Consider the following 23,063-nt stretch of genomic DNA (forward strand, 5'->3'; position numbering starts at 1 on the left):
CATATTACTTCTGTTCCACTATCTGCTAATTAATTAGTGGTTTTTCCATGACAAGAAGAACTTGTTCATTTCACTCTCTCATCTATCAAAGTACACTGCAGCTGAGTTTGAGAGGAATTAGGTAAGCAAATGTTACTTCTGATTTTTATCTATGCATCTCATATAATGATGAGTTTCTCCTCATTTGAAATATCTGAATCAGCATCTAGAATATGGCTCACAAATGGAATGTCTGATTTCCTTAATTAATTTTTCTTTAACAACATCAGCAGTAACTGAAAAATTCTTTACAATTCATGGCATTTTGATACTGTTCATGTACCAGGCATGTAAGTTTTTGAAGTCAGCAAATGATGTATTGAATTTAGCTTTATAATAGGCTATATTAAAAATGACACTTCAGGCATTGAAACATTTTAGAATCCATCCTTCTTTAGGAAAGCAGCTAGAGGTTGGTTTCCTAGATGATTTTTAACTACATCTATGTCACAGCATTTTTTTGTGAGAATTGAAGTCTCATGATGAGACTTTAAAAAGGCATTAAAAACTTTGTAGTAATCTTGAATTTCTGTCAGCATTCAAGGATATTTTTGTGTTACAAAATGCAGCTTGGTCTTTGTAGACACCAGTCAAATTCCTTGAGCCATCTGCATTGAAAGCACACACCCTGATTTCTTTTTAACAGAACTCTTTTCTGCAGCGTTTTTAGTATATTCTGTTCCCTGACTTCTGCCTTCAGTTTTGCACTTCATGAAACTAAAAGGTGTTGTTTGCATTCATTTCCTTTAATTTATTGTTCATAATAAAGGGTGAATTTATATCAAATATCCATAAAATAATTCAATAGGAAGGATAAATAAGTTTATGAAAACAACAGAAAATGGTCAACAATTGGAATGGAACCAGACTTACTTTTCATCATGCAATGTCAATAATGTGATCTGGTCTTCGACTCTTGCAAGATAATTGTTTTTACAATAAATAATGTTCTTAAATAACACTATTAAAAAACCTTTTCATCATTTATGTTTCACTATATAATTCTTCTTCTTTGACACTACATCCCTATGTAGGGCCTTGGCCTCCCATTTTTTGGGTTTCATAACTCACTACGAGGCAGGTCGTTACCCCCATGCTCAAGCATGTGTAATTGTCTGTGAAGCGTTGTGTTCTTAAGACTCTTGCCTGCTTTGCGGGAGGAAAAACCCCATATAAACTGGGGAGAAAACCCTGCAGTCCATGCCCAAGACCGGCTAACTTGGCTATGTCTGAGAAAGATCCTTAGCTCCTCACGTCAGCGACAAGAATCGAATGCAGGACACCCCTTTCCCAGGCATATGGTTGCGGAGCGTATAACCACTCGGCTAACCACATGGACTTACAATATATAATTACACCAAGTTAATTCACATTGTAAACTGTGAAAATAAGCATATGCCCATACTGCATTACAACTGCATACCTACTTAAGGGTTAAAGAGGGTGTTGGGATAATTACAATTGGTAGTGATATAAATGAAACTCTCTGTTGTTAAATTTTTTTATTTAAGGTATCTGATTTTTATAAGAATGGTGATGACTTGTAAGTTATGCAAAATAAAATGTTTGAGAATACTTGACTATTTCAAAATTAATCTGCAAAGCAGGGTAGGTTTGTTTTAGTTTATAACAAGGGTGATAGATAAATAGTGTGACCTGTTGTCATAGATAGAAATTACTTCACATTTTGGAAACAGCTACAAGATATCTTTGAGCATGTCTCTGTTCAAACTAACTTTTTTTTTTGGAGGAGCAAACAATCTGTGAAGTAATTAACTTAATTGATTATATAAGATACTATCTCTTGGTTGAAAATAATTAAATTTCTTTATTATATTAATTGGGTGGCCACCTGGGATCAAATAACTTGAATGAGATGATGTTTTAAAATGAAATAATATGTAAATTTTGCAAGGAAAAATAAGATGACGCATTTTGAATGCAATTAGAATAAGGCTGAAAATTCACTTTCCACTTGCCTACAATAACTCTCCTATGGCAAGGATTTCTGAAGCCATGAGTGCATCCACTGTGAAATTTTTATACCTTCATCCTTACTGACATCTTGACAATGATGTGCCTCTTTGGTCCCCTGCATGTGGGACACCTCTTTGTGGAGGGGACCTCCCAGTGATGGTACTGACCTGTTTCATTCTTCCTCTTTTTCCTTACTTTTCTTTCCACATTCTTTGCTTTACGTCTCCTGAATCTTTTTTACAATTTTTTTTTCCAGACCACAATCGCTGGGATCCAATGCCCTGCTGCTGTGTTTGCTGTGCTGTGTGACCCATGGACATCCAGAAAGGATGTCCACGGGTCCTCAGGGTTCTGTTAATTAACCATTCTCTTCTGTTTGTATATAAATGACCTGCTCTCTCAGACTTTCAATCTTATCCATAGCTTTGCTGAAGACAATACACTCCATTCCGCCTTGTCATTTGACTAACCTATAATAGTCAAATTATTATTATTAAACAAGACCTCATGGAGTCAAAGACTCATCTAGGAGGTCCTTTTATCTCACACACATCTCATCATACTGGGTCTTAAACACATTCAAACTCCTTGCAGACACCACACTCTCAGGCAAGGCATTCCAATCATTCACAACTCTGCACGAAAAAAACCTGCCTCTCACTCCCCTACTCACACCCTCTTTATACAGTTCCAGGTATGACCTCTGGTTCTCCCCTGATCTCCCACTATTCTCTGTAGAACTTCTCCACCATTGATCCTATAACAACCCCTTACCAACTTGTAGGTCTCTATCATATCTCCCCTCTTCCTTCTCTCCACTAGACTCTGCAAATTACATCTTTTCAATCTTTCCTCATACTCGACATTCCAGAGGTCAGAAACTACCTTAGTCAGTCGCCTTTGGACCCTTTCCAACATCTCTTCATCCTTCTGAAAACCAGGTGACCAAATCTGGGCACAATAGTCCATGTGTGGCCTAATCAAAGCCTTATACAATGGAACAAGAATCTCCCTACTTCTACACGTCAGTGTCCTCCTCATCATTCCCAGAAGTCTTTGTGTTGTCTTCACAATTTTGGCGATGTGTCCCCTAAATTTTAGATCCTTATCCACTATCACTCCCAGATCTCTTATTTCCTCTACTTCCAACAATATATTCTCACCAAGCATAAATTCTGCATCCCATCTTTGTTTTCCAAATTTTAAAACCTTACATTTTGCAACATTGAACTCACATCCCCATTTGCTTGCCCAATCACTCAATTTATTCAAGTCTTCTTGCAAGGCCACAACATCTTCACTACTCTTTATGGTTCGTCCCAACTCTGCATCATCTGCAAACAACTGAATATCTCCATCCAAATCTTCGCCAATATCATTAATATACAAATTAAATAGTAATGGCCCTAAAACAGATCCCTGAGCCACTCCACTAGTGACCTTCCTTTTCCTGGATATTGCACTCCCATACACAACTTGTTGATACCTATCAGATAGCCAGTCTCCAATCCAATGCACTAATCTAATATCCAACCCCATCTGCTCTAGTTTGACTATCAACTTATCATGAGGTACTCTATCAAAAGCTTTTGCAAAATCCAAGTATACCACTGTGCATCCCTCTCCTCCGTCCAAGGAAGCAGTCACTTTATTGTAATAAGTAAGTAGATTACTAAAACACGACCTCCCTTTAGCAAATCCATGCTGTCCATCAAAGATTATACCATTGCTGTCAACCCAACTCTGGATCCCAGTTCTCACAAGCTTCTCCAACAACTTAACCACAACACCTGACACCGAGATAGGCCTATAGTTTGATGCTTGAGTTCGATCACCTCCTTTATGAAGTGGCACAATCTTGCCCTCCTTCCACTCTTTAGGGACTTGACCAAGTGCAAGACTCGTATTAAAAAAATATGTCAAGGCAGGTGTCAACTCTCTGGCACATTCCTTCAGAATACGCGGTGATATATTATCAAGTCCCACAGCCTTATTTACATCTAGTTTACTCAACTCCCCAAACACCTCTTGCTCACTTAGTCAGTCTCTCCTCCCCATCATCAACTGCTCTTAATCTCTCCATGAAGTCACATTCACAAGATTGAAAGATCTTTATGAACTGCTCATTAAGTATCTCCACCACACATTCTGCAACAGCTGTCTTTATACCATTTCCTCCAATCAATCTCATCCTTCCATAATCATTCTTTCTTTTGCTGGCTACATATCGAAAGAACTCCCTAGGATTCTTTTTAGCTTCATTAACTAACTGCTGTTCATACCTCTCTTTAGCTACTCTCACCAACCAAGTCACTCTCCTTGCCTGGTCTTTGTAGAACTCATGAAATTGGTTACTTCCACTTCTCTTATGCTGCCTCCACAATGCCCTTTTTCTCTGTATTGCATGCTTAATCTCTTTATTCATCCATCTCACACCTAACTTATTTAACCTTCTCACCCGTGGTATAGATTTAGACATTGCATCCACTAAATATTTTTGAAAATCCCCCAAGCTGCATTGATCTCTTTCCCAGCTAACTCCTCATTCCATGCTACACCTGCAAGCTGTCTCCTGAGCTCCCCCCCTTGTAGTTCCACGTATACCCTTTTTTCACAGGGGTCCTTGCACTGCTGGCAACCACCCAAGTAATCACCTCATGGTCACTTTCACCAATTGGTGGATGATTTGATACCTCATTGATAATTACATCCTCCGATGAGATGACCAAATCCAAGACCCTTAATCCTCTTGTGCCGTCTGTTACATACTGTCTGAGGTAGTTATCCCTCAAAAACTCAAGAAACTCATTTTCTTTACTTCCAGTTGCTATCTCTTCATTCCAGTCTATATTGCCATAATTAAAATCACCCATAATGATCACCCTTTTCTTATTTGCTTGGCTTATTTGACTATACATTTCACTATCACCACCATCCACATTACCAGGTCTATAACAACATCCCACCAAGTATTTGATTCTATTCACCTCTATCTCACACCGTACTGCCTCAAAACCACTGACTCCATTTCCCTCTTGCATCTCTACCTTGTATGACAAGGAGTACTTGAGTATTCTAATACTTGAGTACTAATAGTACTCAAGTATTAGAATCCTCAAGATCTACCATGACCATGATCTAAACTCATATCTCCTAGCTATATCCCAGTGGGGCAAGGACAACCTTGTAAACTTCGGTGCCACCAAAACTTAGTCCTGTCTGTCTCTCCCAAGAAAGAGCTCATATTCCTCCCTATCACCCTCAGTAATACTGAGATTTTCAAACACGATCAGATTTCTCTTCTTCGACTGACTTACACCTCCCATCTTTCCTGGCACAACCATATTTCAACTATAGCTTCTGCAGCTGCTAAAAAACTTAGTGTACTTTTTGGCACAAGACACTACTTCATATCTTCACAGCTGCTAACTCTATACAAAGCCCAAATCCACCCAACCATGGAATTTTGCTCCCATATTTGGTGTGGTGCCAAAATCCTCTCTAAGATTGCTCAATTCTTTCCAGAAGAGGGCATTCCAACTAATTAATGATCCCTCTCTCACACACAGATGTTCAGTTTCTGCCTTGCCACTTCTACAGATACTTTCATGGACTATGCTCTGCTTAATTGGTCATTATTATTCCTTCACTTTGCTCCAAACTCATTAAAACAAGTGCCACTGCTAACCACAACCCTCTTTACAGTTCATCTTGAAACTCACCAAATCAACTTCACTGCCTCCTCCTTCATCCCATCTATTTTTGTCTTTTGGAACAGTCTTCTCCCCTCCCATCTAAAAAAAAAAAATAAAAAATAAAAAAAAAAGATTTTTTTTTCATTGAAAAAAAAAACAGGAAGTTATTCTATAGCTTTAGCTCAAAGTATTATATATTTTTCTTAAATTAAGCATTAACTGCATTGACATTTTTTTCAGCTGTTGGATGCCAAGAATTTCGCTCTTTGAATAGTTTTTGCATATCACAAGATTTAACATGTGATGGTGTTAACCACTGCGGAGATAATAGTGATGAAAAAATCATGCTCTATGTGTAGGTAAGAATGCTCGTAACTATTATAGTAGTCTTGTATGAGAATTTCTAATTGCTTTGATTCCTCTTTCGTATAGGAGCAGTTCTGAAAAAAAGATCATGCATTTAAATTATTTAATCAGCAATAAATGAAATTAGTAGTTTTATCTGTAAAAGGAGGTAAAAATTCCTATTGTTAATGCAACACTTAGGGATTATAATTTCAGTGGAATGCCTATGATTGTCTTATTTCATTAATATTGTAATAAAAAGAAAGTAAAAACAGAATTTTAGATGCAAAAATAATGATTACTTATATTTTATGTATCATATTTTTTTACCACATATTATTGTGTAATGGAATGAAGACAGCACAAAAAAATGAATTAAAGGTTGAAACCTTTCTCTATCACAGAGACCTCATCTGGAATACAGTATAAGGATTGTAATAACACACACACAAACCTTGTCATATTATGGACAAATTGGAAGATCTTCCAACATTCACTGTGAAGAATATACTTGTTATGTTTGATTAGTTAAAAAAACTAACCAAACTTCAGTTATGGTCATTCAGGTTTACCTGATGTTACTTTGCACAAAATCAAATGGGTAAACAACTATATATCATCACAGTAAATACAAACATGAATGCTTTTTTTTTTTTTAATCAGCATCAGATTTAAAAAACTAACCAAACTTCAATAAACATGGTTATGTGAAACTTCCTAAGATTAGAGAAACAGTAATTCTTAGACCTCCTGCTCAACAGCCCAGGCTATCTACTAGAACCTCAGAGGATGCTCCTCTTAGGACTTTAGTCTTGTGGTCTAACATCTTCAACTTATTTTTTTTTTGTGTGTGTGTGTGTGTGTGTGTGTGTATTACCATTCTTATATTGTGTATCAGATGATATCTGTGACAGAGATGAAATACTGGAACCATTAAACCTTCTATTCATTTCTTCATTCCATTAACCCATTCTTCATTCCATAATATGAGCTATAATCAGCACTTAAGCCTAAATACACAATTGTTCTTTACCATACACTTATATTCTTCGCTGTAATGATAATTGGAGATAAAACACAGTAAGGCAAGTGAAATTAATAATAACCAAATCATTAATCGAGGCAGCTGGAGTAGAAAATATTTGACCAGAAATGGTCAGGTGCATAATTCAAAAGTACTTGTCAGAACCATGTGAGTTCCATCTGAAATTAAGCATTCCAAATGAGAGTAGATTTATGATTATATCAATGTACAAACTAAGAAAATATAACTTAGTGTGAGATAGATGAATTTCCCTGCTGAGTGTTTACAGATGGGATTTATGCAATCATACAAGAGAAGAGACTTAAAAAAACTGAAGAGAAAAAAAAACTAAGAGAGAAAAACAATTTGCATTTAAGCCAAATAAGGATTATCATGAGCACTTTTGCTTTTACAGATAATTGAGAAATCATGGATTATAATGAATATGTATTATGTTTTGTTGATCAAGAAAGGGCATATACTAAGGTTAGGAAATTGATGATGATGAATGGTGATTGGAATTTCATGCATTCCAGTCACCTTTATACAGTACTGTGATACTACATTATTAAGTTTGCATTTTCATTAGCTTCCTACCAAAATGTTCCTACAAATTAATATGTTATTTTTCACAACTCCACTATTATATAGGGTGGCCATAAAATAACTTTCCCTCTTTAGCTAAAACTAATAAACGGAATGAGACCAAATTTTATATTGAGATTTTGAAGGCATGAGGAGATGATTTCCACGAAAAAAGATTTAGTACCAAAAGTCGCCGATAGGTGAAATTTTAGTGCTGGCGGAGCCGAAAACAAGTGGATAATTACATTAAAGGCAGATAAAATGGAATAATAACATTTCGATGGTGTAAGTGAAAGCCACATCACTCATTCCAGCTGGATATGTGGCGCATTACAATGATAATAATAATAATAATTAAACTAAAACAACTTGCGAGAGACAGAAATTAATTTAATAATTGAACTCACAGAAAATAATGTTTTATTCATCAGAATCAGGGTCCCCTGCACCACATACATGATTTTCAGTGTGCTGACCTTTCTTGTGTTCGACGACACAGGGACAAGTACTGGTCCCTGTGTCGTCAAACACCACAGTAGCAACGTCTGTTACTGTCTCTTCTTGCACTGCTTTCCGTCCTCTGCCAGGTGTAACTCCTAGTGATCCAGTTTCTTCAAACTTCTTATTCATAGCTCTTAGTGCTACAGCTGACATAGGACCTGTACGCAGGTTCTGAAGCCTTCAAAATTTCCAAAGGGCTGCTATGGCATTGCACTGTTTAAGGTAAAACAACAAGTAAAGCATGCTGAGGCAAGGTAGGATGCATATTGAGCACAATTCGTCAGTCATTCGAATAACTACCTGAACGTTTCCAATCCCCTTTTTTAAGTGGAATTGGGGGCGCTGCTGTCAGCTGTCATATACGCACAGTAAAATTTGCATAATCCTTTTTACCTGCGTTTACTGCAAATATTTGACTGCGTACGGCTCTGCCAGCACTAAAATTTTCCCTATTGGTGACTTTTGGTACTAAATACTTTTTTTTGCTGAAATCATCTCGTTCAAAAGTCTTAATATAAAATTTGGTCTCATTCCGTTTATTGGTTTTAGCTACAGATGCCTCCAAAGAGGGAAAGTTATTTTATGGCCACCCTGTATTATATCTTTTCTTTCAGTTAACTGCATCAGTCCATTCAAATCATGGCCTTCTCCTGGGTCTTTTTCCTGCTGCTCTGTTATAACACCTGTTCTTCTAACCTTTCCTGTCCCATTCTGTTTAAATGACTATACCAATGTCGAGTTTGTTTCATATATCTTACTCCATAATAAAATTCTACCATTGATACTACCATTGATACGAAATTCTTTGCTCTTTTAATTTTTCTCAGAACTTACATATGTTGTTTCTAGTTTCTGGTCAGATGTTTTATTTCTACAATTTTTAGATCTGTAAGTTAAAATAAATTTGAGCAGTTTAGTGTTTTGAATGATTTCTCTCCTTTTTCATAAATCTATTCACGTGGTTCCCCACAAATTTAATTTGCTATCATTACTAAAACATGACAAGTATCTAAATGGTTGAAATATTTTACTTCTTTTATACGTTTGCTATTGAGAATAGCACCTAATTTCATCGTTTGTTTCCTGTTTTTTTTTTATTGCTGAATCTTCATGCCAATTTTTTAAAATCAGTTATTCAGTTTAATTAGTCTTGAAGATTTGTTCTCGATTTATTTAAGAACATAACATCTGAATCAAATAAAGAGGCGAGATTAACATCTGCAGTTTTGATATCAGGTTGAATTCATTTTCTTCACAATGTCATACATATAGATCATTGCTGTCTTACCATGTGTAAGGCAAAGACCTTATTTGTTTTTCAAATTTCAAATAATTCATACTAAGAATGAATATAAGCAGAATTCCTAAACAAATTCTAAATTACCACCCAAAAGGTACTCGATGCAGAGGAAGACCCTTAAAAAGATGGAATTGAGTCCGGAACAGGCCACTTGGCCTATAAGCCTGGAAAGGAAGAAGAAGAAGAAGAAATTTCAAATAAATACATGCATACATACAGAGTGGCCATAATTAAAGAGGAGCTGTTCAGAGCCCTGTAGCAAAAAAATGTAATGGACAAAATTCAACCAAACTTGATGTAAGTACACTCTAGAACTTGAGATTTTGATTTGCAGAAAAAAAAAAAAAAGTACAAAATTTTGCTTGGCGCTTGAATCACTTGATGTTTGCATAATCTCTCTGTTTCTACTGACAAGTTGGTGGATATGGATTTGCATTATTCTGATAAGATTGAAGTGCTATGGATCTCACCTTACTGGAATGTGTGTTGCTTTTCAAGCTTTACTGTCCACAAAGGTGTAACACAAATACCGTACTTCAAGAATTCCAGCATTTGGGATATGAAAAAAAAGTCCAGTGACAATAACAAATCTTAGAAAATGATTTAATAATTTGAAAATAGTAGATCTTTAGCAGTGAGGCCAGGACGAGGATGCAAATAAATTATTCCTCAACTAGTTGACAAAGTTGCAACTGCCATTGTGGAACCCACATGGGTCCAGCAGCGCTCAGGCAATTCAAGGCAACCGGACATGCCATTCTCAATTGTGTGGAAATCCTGCATCAAATGTTGTAGTTTTTCCTCTAGAAGATCTTCCATACTGAAACTTTGCTTCATGGTGATGCAGAAACTCAACTGCAGTTTGCCCGATGTTCTTAGCTCGAATGGAGGTGGATGATGCATGGCCATGAAAGATCTTGTGGAGTGATGAGGCACATGTTTATTTGAACAGTTAACTCACCCAATTGCTGCATTTGGCTGTGAAAAATCCTCCTATGTTCCATCAGACCCCTTTACACTCGCCAAAAGTCACAGTGTGATTGTGGTTTTTTGCTGCATCATTTAGAAGATGTCAAGTCGAGTTTGTTTCATTGAACATGCAGGATGGAGCACCATCTCGCATTGGATTGTCGGTACAGTGAATGTTACGAAAACACTTCACAGAACACAGAATGATTAGTAGTACATTTCCCACAGCATGGCCACCTCGTTTGCCTATCTCAACCCCTCTGACTTTTGGTTGTGGAGCCATCTGAAATGCATGGTGTATGAAGGACATGTTCCTGATTTAGCAACCTTGAAAGACAGAATAATGCAACATGTGAGGCAAATCAGTGCAGGTCTATTGCTGTAGAAAATGTCATTCACAGAATGCAGTTCTTAGAACATCTTAAAGGAGGACATATTGTACCACATCTGTAAGTTATACAAACACGAAAAATGATTTGTCTCTTCTAGCCATTACAGTTTAATTAATCTCAAACTACCTCTGCTTATAGTTCCAAATGTTCCCTGGTGGCAGAATTTTATACTATTTTTTCATCATCATTATCATCATCAAATTCCTGACATGTACCCTCAAGGGGGTGTACAGGATATGATAGTACTACATGAAAAATATACATCATTACTAACTTCCTATCTACAATTTTCCTGCAAATCAGTCTGTTACTTGTCAAGATTCCAACATTATCAGATCTTATATTTCTATCGTCTAAAGCACTTTGTACCGTATCAATCCACCTATATCTTGGTCTTCCTCTGGGTCATTTTCCTGCCAACCTGGCAGAGGACACTTGTTTTGCTAATCTTTCTTCGCCCATTCTGTTTAAGTGACCATACCACCTGAGATTAGTTCTGCTAACGCATTCCTGGAAGCTGACAATGTCAAGTTCTTTCCTAATATCCTCGTTTTTAATATGATATTGCCATTGATGCCATCTGTTCATGCCTCTAATCTTTCTCAGGACTCTTATATCTGCAGTTTCTAGTCTTTGGTCAAGTGTTTTACTTCTGACCCAGCTCTCAGATCCATAAGTTAAAACTGGTTTGAACACTGTCTTGTATACAGCTAATGTAGTGTGCTGACTAATTTCTCTCTTATTCCATATGAATTTATTCAATTGACTGCCTACCATACCAGCTTTGTTGATTCTGCTGTCTATTTCCATATTTAATTTACCATCTTCAGTGAAAATCGTGCCTAAATAGCTGAAATGTTTTACTTGTTCCACAGGTTCCCCATTCACAACACAGGTGACATTTTCAACCATTCTACCTCTTTTCATTGTCTTTGTCTTTTTAATGCTGATCCTTCATACCATATCTATTACAACAGTTATTCAATTTAGTCAGGGAATCTTGCAAACTTGTAGCGGATTTATTTAGTAGGATAACATCGTCCGCATAAAGCAATGAGCTGACATTATTTTCTATATTGGTTTAAGCCAATAAGAATACAGTTTGGTCGGCTAAATCCCAAATTGCCAGCCCATCCTTGTTCGTTCAGTATCCAGGTAGATACCCAACAGGGTGCACCATGAGAAGGTGAGGATTGAACATTAGGTCAGAATCCCTAGTCGGTTCTCTGCATTCCTTTAAAGGCTATGTCGAGGTCTCCTCTCAGTTATACAGTTTTGACCCTTAAGCCCCTTACTATTTATCGTCTATTACTATTTTTTATCTTCTGTAAATAAAAACCCCATGTTCCAGAGTGTACACCAAGTTTTGTTGAATTTCGTCAAGTACATTTTTTGCTGCAGGGCTCGACACCTCCTCTTTAATTATGGAAACCCTGTGTGCATGTGTGTGTACATAAACTGAAGGAAAATTATTTTCTAGCAATATTTGTTTCAAGAATATTTATTAATAAATATATTTAAAATAGATGTGGCATTATCATTTGTCCAAAATAAATCTGTTTATTACAGTATCAAAACAGTAAGTCAGTTATTTAATGGGAGCATGTAGATTAATCTGCTGAACTCCAGGTTCTTTTACCTTAATATAGATATTTGTTATTGCAATTTTTATTTGTTCAAGTATTGTATCCTTAATACACTTCCTGTATTTTGATTTCATAAATTTCACGAATGTTTTAAATGAGCAGCCTTTAGAGATGAACTGTACGTTAAACTATATAAATGTTGTTCAAGAAAAAAAAAAAAAATACAAGAGTTTTAAAACAAGAATGAAAACTCGGAGTGACTGGCAAACTATGAAGAAAACATTGACTGATTCATTTATATTATTGTTATTATGATCATCATCAGCAGACCTCCATGGAGTCAAAAGATTCATCACAGGAGGTTCTCCTCTCACATGCACAGCTCATCATACCTGGATTTAAATGCATTCACTGTCCCCAGACTCTTAGGCAGCGCATTCCAGCAAAAAATATACTCCTCAACCCCATGCTCACACCCATGTTATACAACATCCAGAGATGGCCTCTCATTCTCCCCATCTCCAGATATTCTGTGATATATCTCAGCTCACCCCTTACCAACTTATATGTCTCGATAATGTCTCCCCTCTTAATTTTTATCCATTAGGCTCTGTAATTTGCATTCTCTCAATCTGTTCTCATATTCCACATTTCAGAGACCAAAAACCAACTTAGTCATCTCTGGATCCTCTTCAACATCTTATCATTCTTTTGAAAATCTGGTGACCAAATGTGTGCACATGTGGCCTGATCAAAACCTTGTACAGTGGAATCAAAACATTCTTATCTCTACACATCAGTATTCTCCACATCATTCTCATAATTCACTATGTTGTCCTCACAATTTTAGCAAATATGTCCACGACATCTCAGGTGTCTATCCACCAATTCTTTCATCTCCTCCACCTCATCTAAAATATCACCACTAATCCTGTACTCTGCATCCCATCTTTGCTTCTCAAATTTTAAAACCTTACACTGTGCAACATTAAACTGACATCCCCACACGCACTTGCCTATTCAGACAGTCTATTTAGGACTTTTTGCAAAACTAACACTTCTGCTCTACTTCTCATAACTCTCTGCAGCTTTGCATCTGCCATTTAAGCCCTTTCCAATGTCATTTATTCATTGATTTCAGTGTGCATTTTCCAAACTCGCTAGTAATCATATACATTTAATTGTACTTTGATAAAAAAAATAATTAAAGATGTAAGAGTAAGGTGCATGCTGACCTCATTTATTATGATAGTTCTGTATTTATACTTGATGCCTTGTTTCAATTTTTGATTGCATATGGTGAATTAGTTTCATAGCCCATCGTCAGATCATTGCCCTGTAAAACGAATACTTGATCCTGAATTTAATTGACACATCATGTTTGTTCTTTAGAGTGAGATTCCTGGCTTATTTTTTTATGATAAATCAATCAAAGAAAGACTGCAAACTTAGTGCATAGTATACTGGGTGAACTAAGTGTTGACATCATGTAGAAACCCTGCTCTACAGAGATCAAACATGCACTTTTTTTTTTAAATTCTTTTTTTTTTTTAATTCACTTCCAGCCTTCAATAAGAAGTTTATTTATCTCTTTTGGGACATTAAAATTAATCTGCCATTTAAAAGGTATTTGAACACATCTGTGTCACAGTTTGTGCAATTCAAATCCACAGTTTGTTAATTGGACAACTGGAAATGCTCTCCACCCATACAACCTGGCTTGCAAATCTACACTTTGGCCCATTTAACACTGATGTGTTAAGGTTTGTGAATGGGGTTGATATAAGAAAACTGTAAATTGTGGATTACTATATGTTGCATTATGTCTCTAAATGTGATGCTGATAGCTACTTTTCTTTTGTTCAGATCATCAAGAAACACCACAGTGAACAAAGAAAACGTTGAAAGTTTCCACACCACAGGATGATCAACTTAGCATTTGAGAAACAAATGGTCCCTCATGCAGCAATATATCTTCAGATACTGATTTAGGATCAGCAACAGCAATTGATCAAAAAAAACAACCTAGGTAATAACTCCTCACATTCAAGTGGAGCTGAAGTGAACGTCGTTGCGTTTCGTGTACCTAACTCTCCAAAACGATTTCTACTTTTCCTCAGTAAAGGAGAAAAAGTAAAAATGCTTCGAAAACTCTATCGTTTGAAAACAGTGCTTCGAACAATCATTTTAGATTATTTACTTGGAGTGTAGATTACAACAGATCAACTAATATACCGATATGTATATTAGTTGATTTCCAAATAAAAACATATTTCTGTGTTATTGATTTCATAAAAGTTAATCATTGCTAATAAGTATTGGTTGGGTATATAGCTTTACATATTTTCCCGAGTTGGTCATTATGTTTATATATTGTGAGAAATAACAGCACATAACTCAAAATGTTTACCTTTTTTAAAAAAATAAACATGCTTATGTTGAAATATTTTACACATACATTACTGGTGTCTTGTGAAAACTACCTGGACAAGACTTTTATTAAAAGGGAGACTTCATTAATTCCCTGCACTCAGATCACTCTCATTTGTTTAAAAAAGATCATCTTTCATTTTGTGAAGCCAGTCAACGATTAAACCTGCTAATTTTCCTTTTCCATATTCAGACTTCCGTAGCTGTTTTAATGATTCATGTTGATGTTTCTGAAATAAAAACTGACATTTCACAAACTGTTCTGGTATTATCAAAGATATTGGAAGTTTATTTTGCACTTGGTTAGATTATAATAAATTTAGTTTAATCCTTTATCCAAGTGTAAGGAAACAAAATTTGCGCCTTAAAATATTTTCAGGACTGAGGTAAGGTGGTACATCCCTTGGCAACTCGTAGCAAAGGTGGACCAAGATCTCATCACTCCTTGTCTCAGTATCTCCCATAATGCAAAGCACATCTCCTTGTGGACATGTTTACCGCTGTGCATTAAGGGAAGGGCCACTACCACTACCCAGACCGGTTTCGACCTTTATTGAGGTCTCGTCAGTGGGAGGCAGGCCCAGAGTGGTGATACCAAGGCAGAAGCAATGGAAAGTCATACTTACCTATACACGTTGCCAACCAGTGTACCACCTTATTATTAAATTACTCTGGATTTAGAGAAAGATGTTGGAAGTTTATTTTGCACTTGGTTAGACTATAATGAATTTAGTTTAATCCTTTATCCAAGTGTAAGCAAACAAAGTTTGTGCCTGAAAATATCTTCAGGACTGAGGTAAGGTGGTACATCCCTTGGCAACTTGTAGCAAAGGAGCTTGCTATGAATTGCCTGAAGCTTGGCCTACTCGAAGCTTGGTCCACCTTTGCTACGAGTTGCAAAGGGATGTACCACCTTACCTCAGTCCTGAAGATATTTTCAGGCACAAACTTTGTTTGCTTACACTTGGATAAAGAATTAAACTAAATTTATTATAGTCTAACCAAGTGCAAAATAAACTTCCAACATCTTTCTCTAAATCCAGAGTAATTAAATAATTTTAAGAAATGCTTCTGAACATGAACAAGGCAGTGTTATTCTAATTATATTAGGAGAAGGTTCAGATGTTTTTGAGGCAGGTAAGTGACAAATATTGTTGAATGATTACAATTTTTTTGGAGGGAGGGAGGAAGAATTGGCAAATTTTAAGAATTTTCACACAAAACATTTTTAATGAATAAAATCTTTAAATGTCTGTTTCATTAACTCTTTTAGTATTACCTTTTTTTTTTAAAAAAATAAGAAGGATGTCTATTCTCTGCCCATGAATGTAGTATCCGTTATATGCTGGGTAAATGAATACCAAAAAAATCACTGGACTACCTGCTGGCTAACACTGTCAAACACGTCATGTATATATATATATACCTTTCCTAACTCCTTCCCCCACTTTTTTTTTTTTTGATTATTATAGAGAATCAAGCTTTTTATTGCTATATTCAGTAAACTATAAACTGTCCTTTCTTAAAACCGATGTGTATATATAGATGAAGGAAAGTCTCCAACTTCCTTCTCCCTTAACTTAATCTTCAAGGGTACTGTGCTGTTTGTTCCTGGATTTGTTGGTTAGGCAGCTTAGTGCTATTAATATATAATAATGTTAGCCTACCTGTTAGTTCTACACCATTGTGTTCCATACCTCTGACCCCTCCCCTCAGAACTTAATTCTTTAAAGGCATTTGGATTGTTTGCTCCTAGCTTTGCAGTATAAGCAAACATTTGGTGTTCTCGAAGAAGTTCAGAAAGCGAAGAAAGCAATGATGTTAGAGCTAATAGGCAGCTTAACATTATTATACATATAAGCTGAAAACTGTTCCAAGACAGACTTCCTTGTTATAAATACACTTGGGTTTTAAGAAAGGATAGCTTTTGGAAGACTGAATATAGCTATATACACTGGTGTCCAAAAGCTGAGGATGGACTGTATTTTCACAGTATATGAAAAAATTTTCATGACTATAGCTAAACATGGACATTAATTTGTTTCCAGCATACTAATAAATTATATTATACAAAAAATGTGTTTTAAATTTCCTATAAATTACATTGCAATACATTTCTGGCAAAAGTTACAAATTTCTAAGGATGTTAAGCATAATGCCTTCCCACACCAAGACCACAGCCCTGCCATAGCTATCCCTTTCAAGAATATTCTTGTAATGACAAGCAGTACCACTTTTATGCCAGATCAACTGTCATCTATAATCAGAGGAAAGACAAAAATGACTATCATCTGCAACATTAGCCCATTGGTATCCTGTCCAACACCACTGGAAACATGAGCTGTGGATGAAGGGATGCAGCCAACAGTCTTTTAAGCTTATAGGCCTACTTATCACAGACGTCTTGCCACACTTTGTCAAGATATCTGCGTACCTATGCTTGAATGAAGATGACTTGCAAGCTGACCTGCTGTAGTTCAGCGATTACGTTTTGCTGTTATAACCAAAAATCTGCTCTCATGTGTCTTCCTTGCTTTCTATGAGGGCAAACATCTGGAACACATTCTATTTGTCTGAAATGTTGCTCAGAGCCTGGATGCAACATTATGTGAGATTTCAAATTCTGCAGCTTTCATCAAGTTTTCCAATAATTCTTCCCAACATTAAATCACATCGATGATGTCTTGGAGAATTACAAGACGTCTACGTTTGCAACTTTATTCCTTCACGTAAAGCGCTTCTTTCAGATGCAATTCAATTTGTACAAACTTTTGCCTTTTATCTTGCTGAGCGCTATGACATCACCCCTTTGCACATGATTCGAAAATTTGAAAATATACCCGCTTTCTACTTGAAATCATCAGTTGTACAAATTGTCACAAGCTGATTTGTCTGAATTTGTGATTGTAATCTTCAGAAATAGTGTTGGTCCTTAGGTTTTCAAAACCTGCATAAAAAAACATATAGCAATTGCTACATTGTATTGTAGCTATATACAAAAACTAGCAACCTGCTTTGGAAACAGAAACCAGGTCAGTAACTTTAGATTCTGCTAATATAGCAGCAAATGCAAGAGATAGTGGTGGTGCATGGAAGATAATCCAGGGGTGGTTGAAGAAAATAGTATCAGAATGTGTACCCATAGAAGAATAAATCAGGTAACAATTAAATGGACGAATAGTACCATTAAGCAAGAGTTGCAGAGGGAATGTAAAGAAAAAAAAAGGGGATCTTTATGGTTTATACCCATGAGCAGTACCAGGCACATGCAAAAAAGGGTGACCAGTATGGTAGGGAGGGCCAAAATTAATTATTAAAGAAAGCTAGCTGATTAAGCCAAATGAAATGAGTTCTTTCACTTTGTGGAAAGCAAAAGGAGGAATAACTACAGGAGAATGACTGGAGAGTGCTGATGGTAATGAGGTAATAGAAGTAAACGAAATAGTTGAAGTATTGAGTGAGCCTTTTGCAGGGATGTACCACCATACAAGGGAAGATGTTGCAATGCCAGTGTAACATTGTCTGATAAGAGAATAGAGGTTGAAGAAATTGAGGTGCTTAAAATATTGCAAAACCTCAATGGAAACAATCATGGGATTAGATAGAATATCGGCCCATATTATGAGAATATGCAAGGGAATATTAGCTTTCTGACTAAACTTTAAGTCTTATTGCTGGGAAGGTTCCAGTGGCATGGAAAGAGTTTATAAATTCATAAAGGAGATCCAAAAACAGGAGTAAAAAATTCTAGGCCAATCAGCATCTCAGGAGTGGTTAAGATATTGGTGAAATTGTTGAAAGACAGATTCCAGGACCGTGTGAATAGGAATATAATGTACAAGGGACAACATGGGTTTATGAAGGATGGGTCTTACTTTAATAATTTGCTTATTTTTTTTAAATAATAAAATGAAAACTGAGTTGAGTAAGAGAAATGGCTATTCAGTGATACTAGATAGATTTGGAAAGGCATTTGACAGGATTCCATATAGAACTGTTGCATAAATTACAGCAAATGGTGAGCCTGGTGATTTGGATTCGATGGCTGCTGATGAACAGATATTAAACAGTTGTTTATGGAGGAGTTGTGTCTGGAGAAGTCAGATGACCAGTGATTTACCACAGGGCCCAGTACTTGGTCCTCTGTTGTTTTAATTTATACTTCAATGATATAGGAAATATTCAGTTATCTGCTGATGATGGTAAACAGGTAAGAATGATGATGCTCAAATCCTGCAGGAAGACTTAAACAGACTAGCATATGGGAAAAGCAAATAGCTGTCAGTTTAATGTGGCCCTGTGTACTGTACTATCTTGATGAAACTGATGAGATGATGGTTTTGTGGATGATTGTGTATGGGGAACTGAAGTTTAGAGAGCATATTCCGAAGATAGCCAAAACATATCAAATTACTTGGTGGTTGAACAATGCACAGATGAGTAGATAAGTACTCCCAGATTCTGTGGGATGAAGTTGTGGAAAGGATCTAGAGGCAAGTGACAAAGATTGTGGCAGGTCTGTGGAATGCTCATTGTGAGAATAGATTGAGGATCTATAGGCTTCAAAAATCTGATAGGCGAATAGAGGAGACATGATAAAAGCATATAAGATATGAAAATAATTTTTCATCATATTTATGGAAATAGAGTTGCAAAGCTTTGATGTATGTTCTATCACACAATTTTTAGAACAAAACTATTGCATGTGGACAGTAGGTGGCATGGTGTGTAGATGATGGATAGTCGCATGGAACGTAGTTGGAGAATTGAGTAGTGTAGACAGTGGATTGTGTGATGTGGGATGTACTCCTATGATGAATCATTGGACTCTTTTGAGATAGCACATGACAATAATTTAGAAGCCCCTCCACTAGTGCTGATAAAAGTAATAATAATAATATTACTGAGTAGTGGAGTGGCCTGGTTGGCTGAGTGGTTAGTGTATCTGCTCTCCAGCCCAAAGGCTGCGGGTTCGAATCCCGCTATGGGCATGGATGTTTCTGATTGTCTGTGAAAATACTAGTGGTGGTGGTCAGTGGTAGATGCCGTTGGTGTAGATGATGAAAGTAGAGTGGTTCGTTGTAGGTGGAGACAGAGAGTTGTGGAGTTGGTGCCCTCACTCGATGAGTCTTTGGACTCCCTGGAGGTGTGATATAATAATAATATAACAATAATATTAAACCCCTCTTTAAGTTCCTCATCCACTCATAAGAGGCTGATATTAGATAAGTGCTTATGTACTAAGCAACTTGTGACAGAAACTTTGTGACATAACTTATGTCATTATGCACATTGACACCCAATCATCTTCGAAAACTAACATTAGGTCAATGTCTAAAATTTCTGCAAGATGAGTGGAATGGTACTCTGAATTCCATCAATCTTCTACTTGACAGCATCACATAGCAATGGTAACTATATTTAGCTTTCACGAATCTCAGAAAACTTAGATTGTAAAAGTATCAAGCCGTGCTTTACATGCTGATCTAAAATAAATATTTTAACATTTCAATATTTTGCATACTGCTGCAGGATGTGTGCAATTCTTCAATAAAAATCCTACAGTTTATGAAAGACAACTGATAAAAAAAGAAAGGACAGTCTCAGCTCTGCTCAGAGCTCTGGAACAACAAAAAAAAGGAAATTGTATCTAACAGTCTCCAATCAATCTATTTCATTCTTTAGAATCATCACATTGTTCAAGAATCTTCTGATTACAAATCCCTACTCAAGTAATCTGAATATATTCTGAAAAAAAAAATTCTATCCACAATGTCCTCAGAATGAACAATGCATTCCCAGATATCTAACATTTACTGATATGTTATCAATCATTGGAATGACTTAAGTACTGTATTACATGCTGAAAGGAACATCACTCCTAGCTGGACCTAAAAAGCCACTGTTCACGAATAGATATTATTTTTTTTTTTTTCGTGACACCTCCAAGGAGTCCGAAGACTCATTGTGGGAGGACACCTACTGTACAATTCTCCATCTCCACTACTACACAGAACCTCTACTACCAATCAACGCCATCTACTGCCCACAACCACCACCACAGCTAGTATTTTTTGTCTGTAAATTGTGTGTTCTGAAGGGCCGATTTGTCTGTATACGGGATGAAAAACCTTAGTTTCCTGGAGAAAAATCCTGCTACCTCCGTATGAGATTGGCTAACTCGCCTTCAATTCAAAAAGTACATATAAAAATTCCTCCAGTCATGACAAGAATCGAACTGAGGCCTTTTCTAATCGAATATAGCTAAGCCAAAAGTGACATCTTTTCCTGAATGGAACTCGGTAGGAATCAAAGCACCCCACTGACATATTCAGGATTTTCAAAATCTCTTCGAACTAGTTAATGAGAATGAAAAAACGGGATCAAGAATAAATATCATCAAAACTGAATTCATGATCATAAGAAAGAAACCAATTAATTCAGCACTTCCTTTAAATAGGAAACAAATAGAAAGAGTGGTTCTAATCCAGAACCTGACATCTTTTCCTGAATGGAACTCAGTAGGAATCAAAGCACCCTGCTATTCAGGATTTTCAAAATCTCGAACTAGTTAATGAAGAGAATGAAAAAATGGGATTAAGAATAAATATCAGCAAAACTGAATTCATGGTCATAAGCAAGAAACCAATTAATTCAGCACTTTCTTTAAATAGGAAACAAATAGAAAGAGTGATTCTAATCTGGAACCTCCAGTACAAAGTCCTCCAAAATATACCAATAAATAAATAAATTAAAAAAATAATAATCTAACTCCTTTTATTCTCTATAAGAAGTCAGCAAGACCAATTTAAATAAAAGCCAAATAATGCCAATCACTAAAATTAGCAATAAAAAAGCTTTTATAAACCTCAGAATAGCGAGATATATTCATATCTCTTGATAAATTCCAGTGAACCTCACCCTTCTCTAACTCATATCACCTGATACCTTTCAATCTTTTCAGACTATCCTGTAGAGCAGTGTTTCTCAAACTTCAGATATCTGCATACCCCTTCTTAAATTGTCATTATTACCAAGTACCCCTAATTAATTAAAAAATAAATTAATTTAAAATATTAATTAAAATTAAATATCTATTTTATTTGAATTTATATGTTCATGTAAACAAAAAATATGATTTATTTTTAAATTTTGGTTCTCTAGAGATGTCAGACGACACTCATCAATTTCATTTGATCCAGATGCAATATCAACGTTTTCTTGTTGCTTACAGCTACTTGTATTTGCTATATTGCTCTCTTTTGGGGGTTTTATGAATCCAGTCTTTAACCAATGATCCATACATAAGAATTTGAAAGCTAAAAAAATACTGTATTTACTCGAATATAACTCTAACTTTTTTCCCAAAAGTAAAGCTAAAAAATCGTTTTGCGAGATACGTGCGGGAATTTTCGGAAACTAAAGTTTTCAGAAAAAAACTGAAAATGGTGCGACTTACCAAGAAGCTCCTACTCGCTATCACTACTTTTGGCATCGAGAACAGTTACTTTGTATGCATCGTCAAAGTCATCTACCCAAATAGCATCATCTTCTTTCCCATTATTTCGTAATTTACAAGACTTGAGATACGTAGCGCAGAGAAGAACTGCATATGATTTGTGGTATTAACAAAAGATCGCGCGAACCAAAGACAAATTAGCATTTCAGCAGTTGAGTTGAAATGCTAATTCTCTTCAATCGAATTCCATAATATCCGAAACACATTCACTATATATTTCTTAGTTTTAACACGTTAACGACGGGGGTGGTGTCAAGCAAAACCATACGTTCCACCGGCAACATATGCTTTTGCTTGGTCTATATAGAGCAGTTTCTGTTGGAGAGTTAGTACAACGGCACTAACTAATGTGATTCATTAGTTAGTGCCGTTTTATCCCAGTCATCTCTAATTGCACTGTTTATTGTAAAATATAATGACTCCTTTAATTATGCATTGCTGAAAATTGCCACGTACCCCCTGAAGACCTTTCGCGTACCCCCGGGGTACGCGTACCACACTTTGAGAAACACTGCTGCACAACCACAACAAATCATACAAATCACTTCCTTGTATTTCTGCATCCACATATTCATAACCATTATTCATAACCATATTCATATATATATATATATATTTTGTACAAAAAATGGAATTTTTTGTACAAAAGAAATGCACTAAACCAGAAGATATACAGGAGAAGTTATGGTACCATATTCTGT

At 36.1% G+C, this 23,063-nt stretch overlaps 1 long non-coding RNA gene across 2 annotated transcripts in view; it reads left to right on the plus strand.

Annotated features, from left to right (window-relative positions):
* The window catches only part of LOC150100861 (uncharacterized), a 72,423-nt gene extending 57,727 nt beyond the window's left edge, over window positions 1-14,696 (plus strand). For both annotated transcript variants that reach the window (XR_016549178.1, XR_016549177.1), the window contains 2 exons: window positions 5,952-6,070; window positions 14,280-14,696. This is a non-coding gene — a long non-coding RNA (uncharacterized LOC150100861). The remainder of the gene's footprint in view (window positions 1-5,951; window positions 6,071-14,279) is intronic.
* The last annotated feature ends 8,367 nt before the right edge of the window (window positions 14,697-23,063 follow it).

The sequence above is a fragment of the Typopeltis vanoorti genome, chromosome 12, assembly GCF_054136105.1.
Source record: "Typopeltis vanoorti isolate ZY-2024b chromosome 12, IOZ_Tvanoo_1.0, whole genome shotgun sequence".
Lineage (NCBI taxonomy): Eukaryota > Metazoa > Arthropoda > Arachnida > Uropygi > Thelyphonidae > Typopeltis > Typopeltis vanoorti.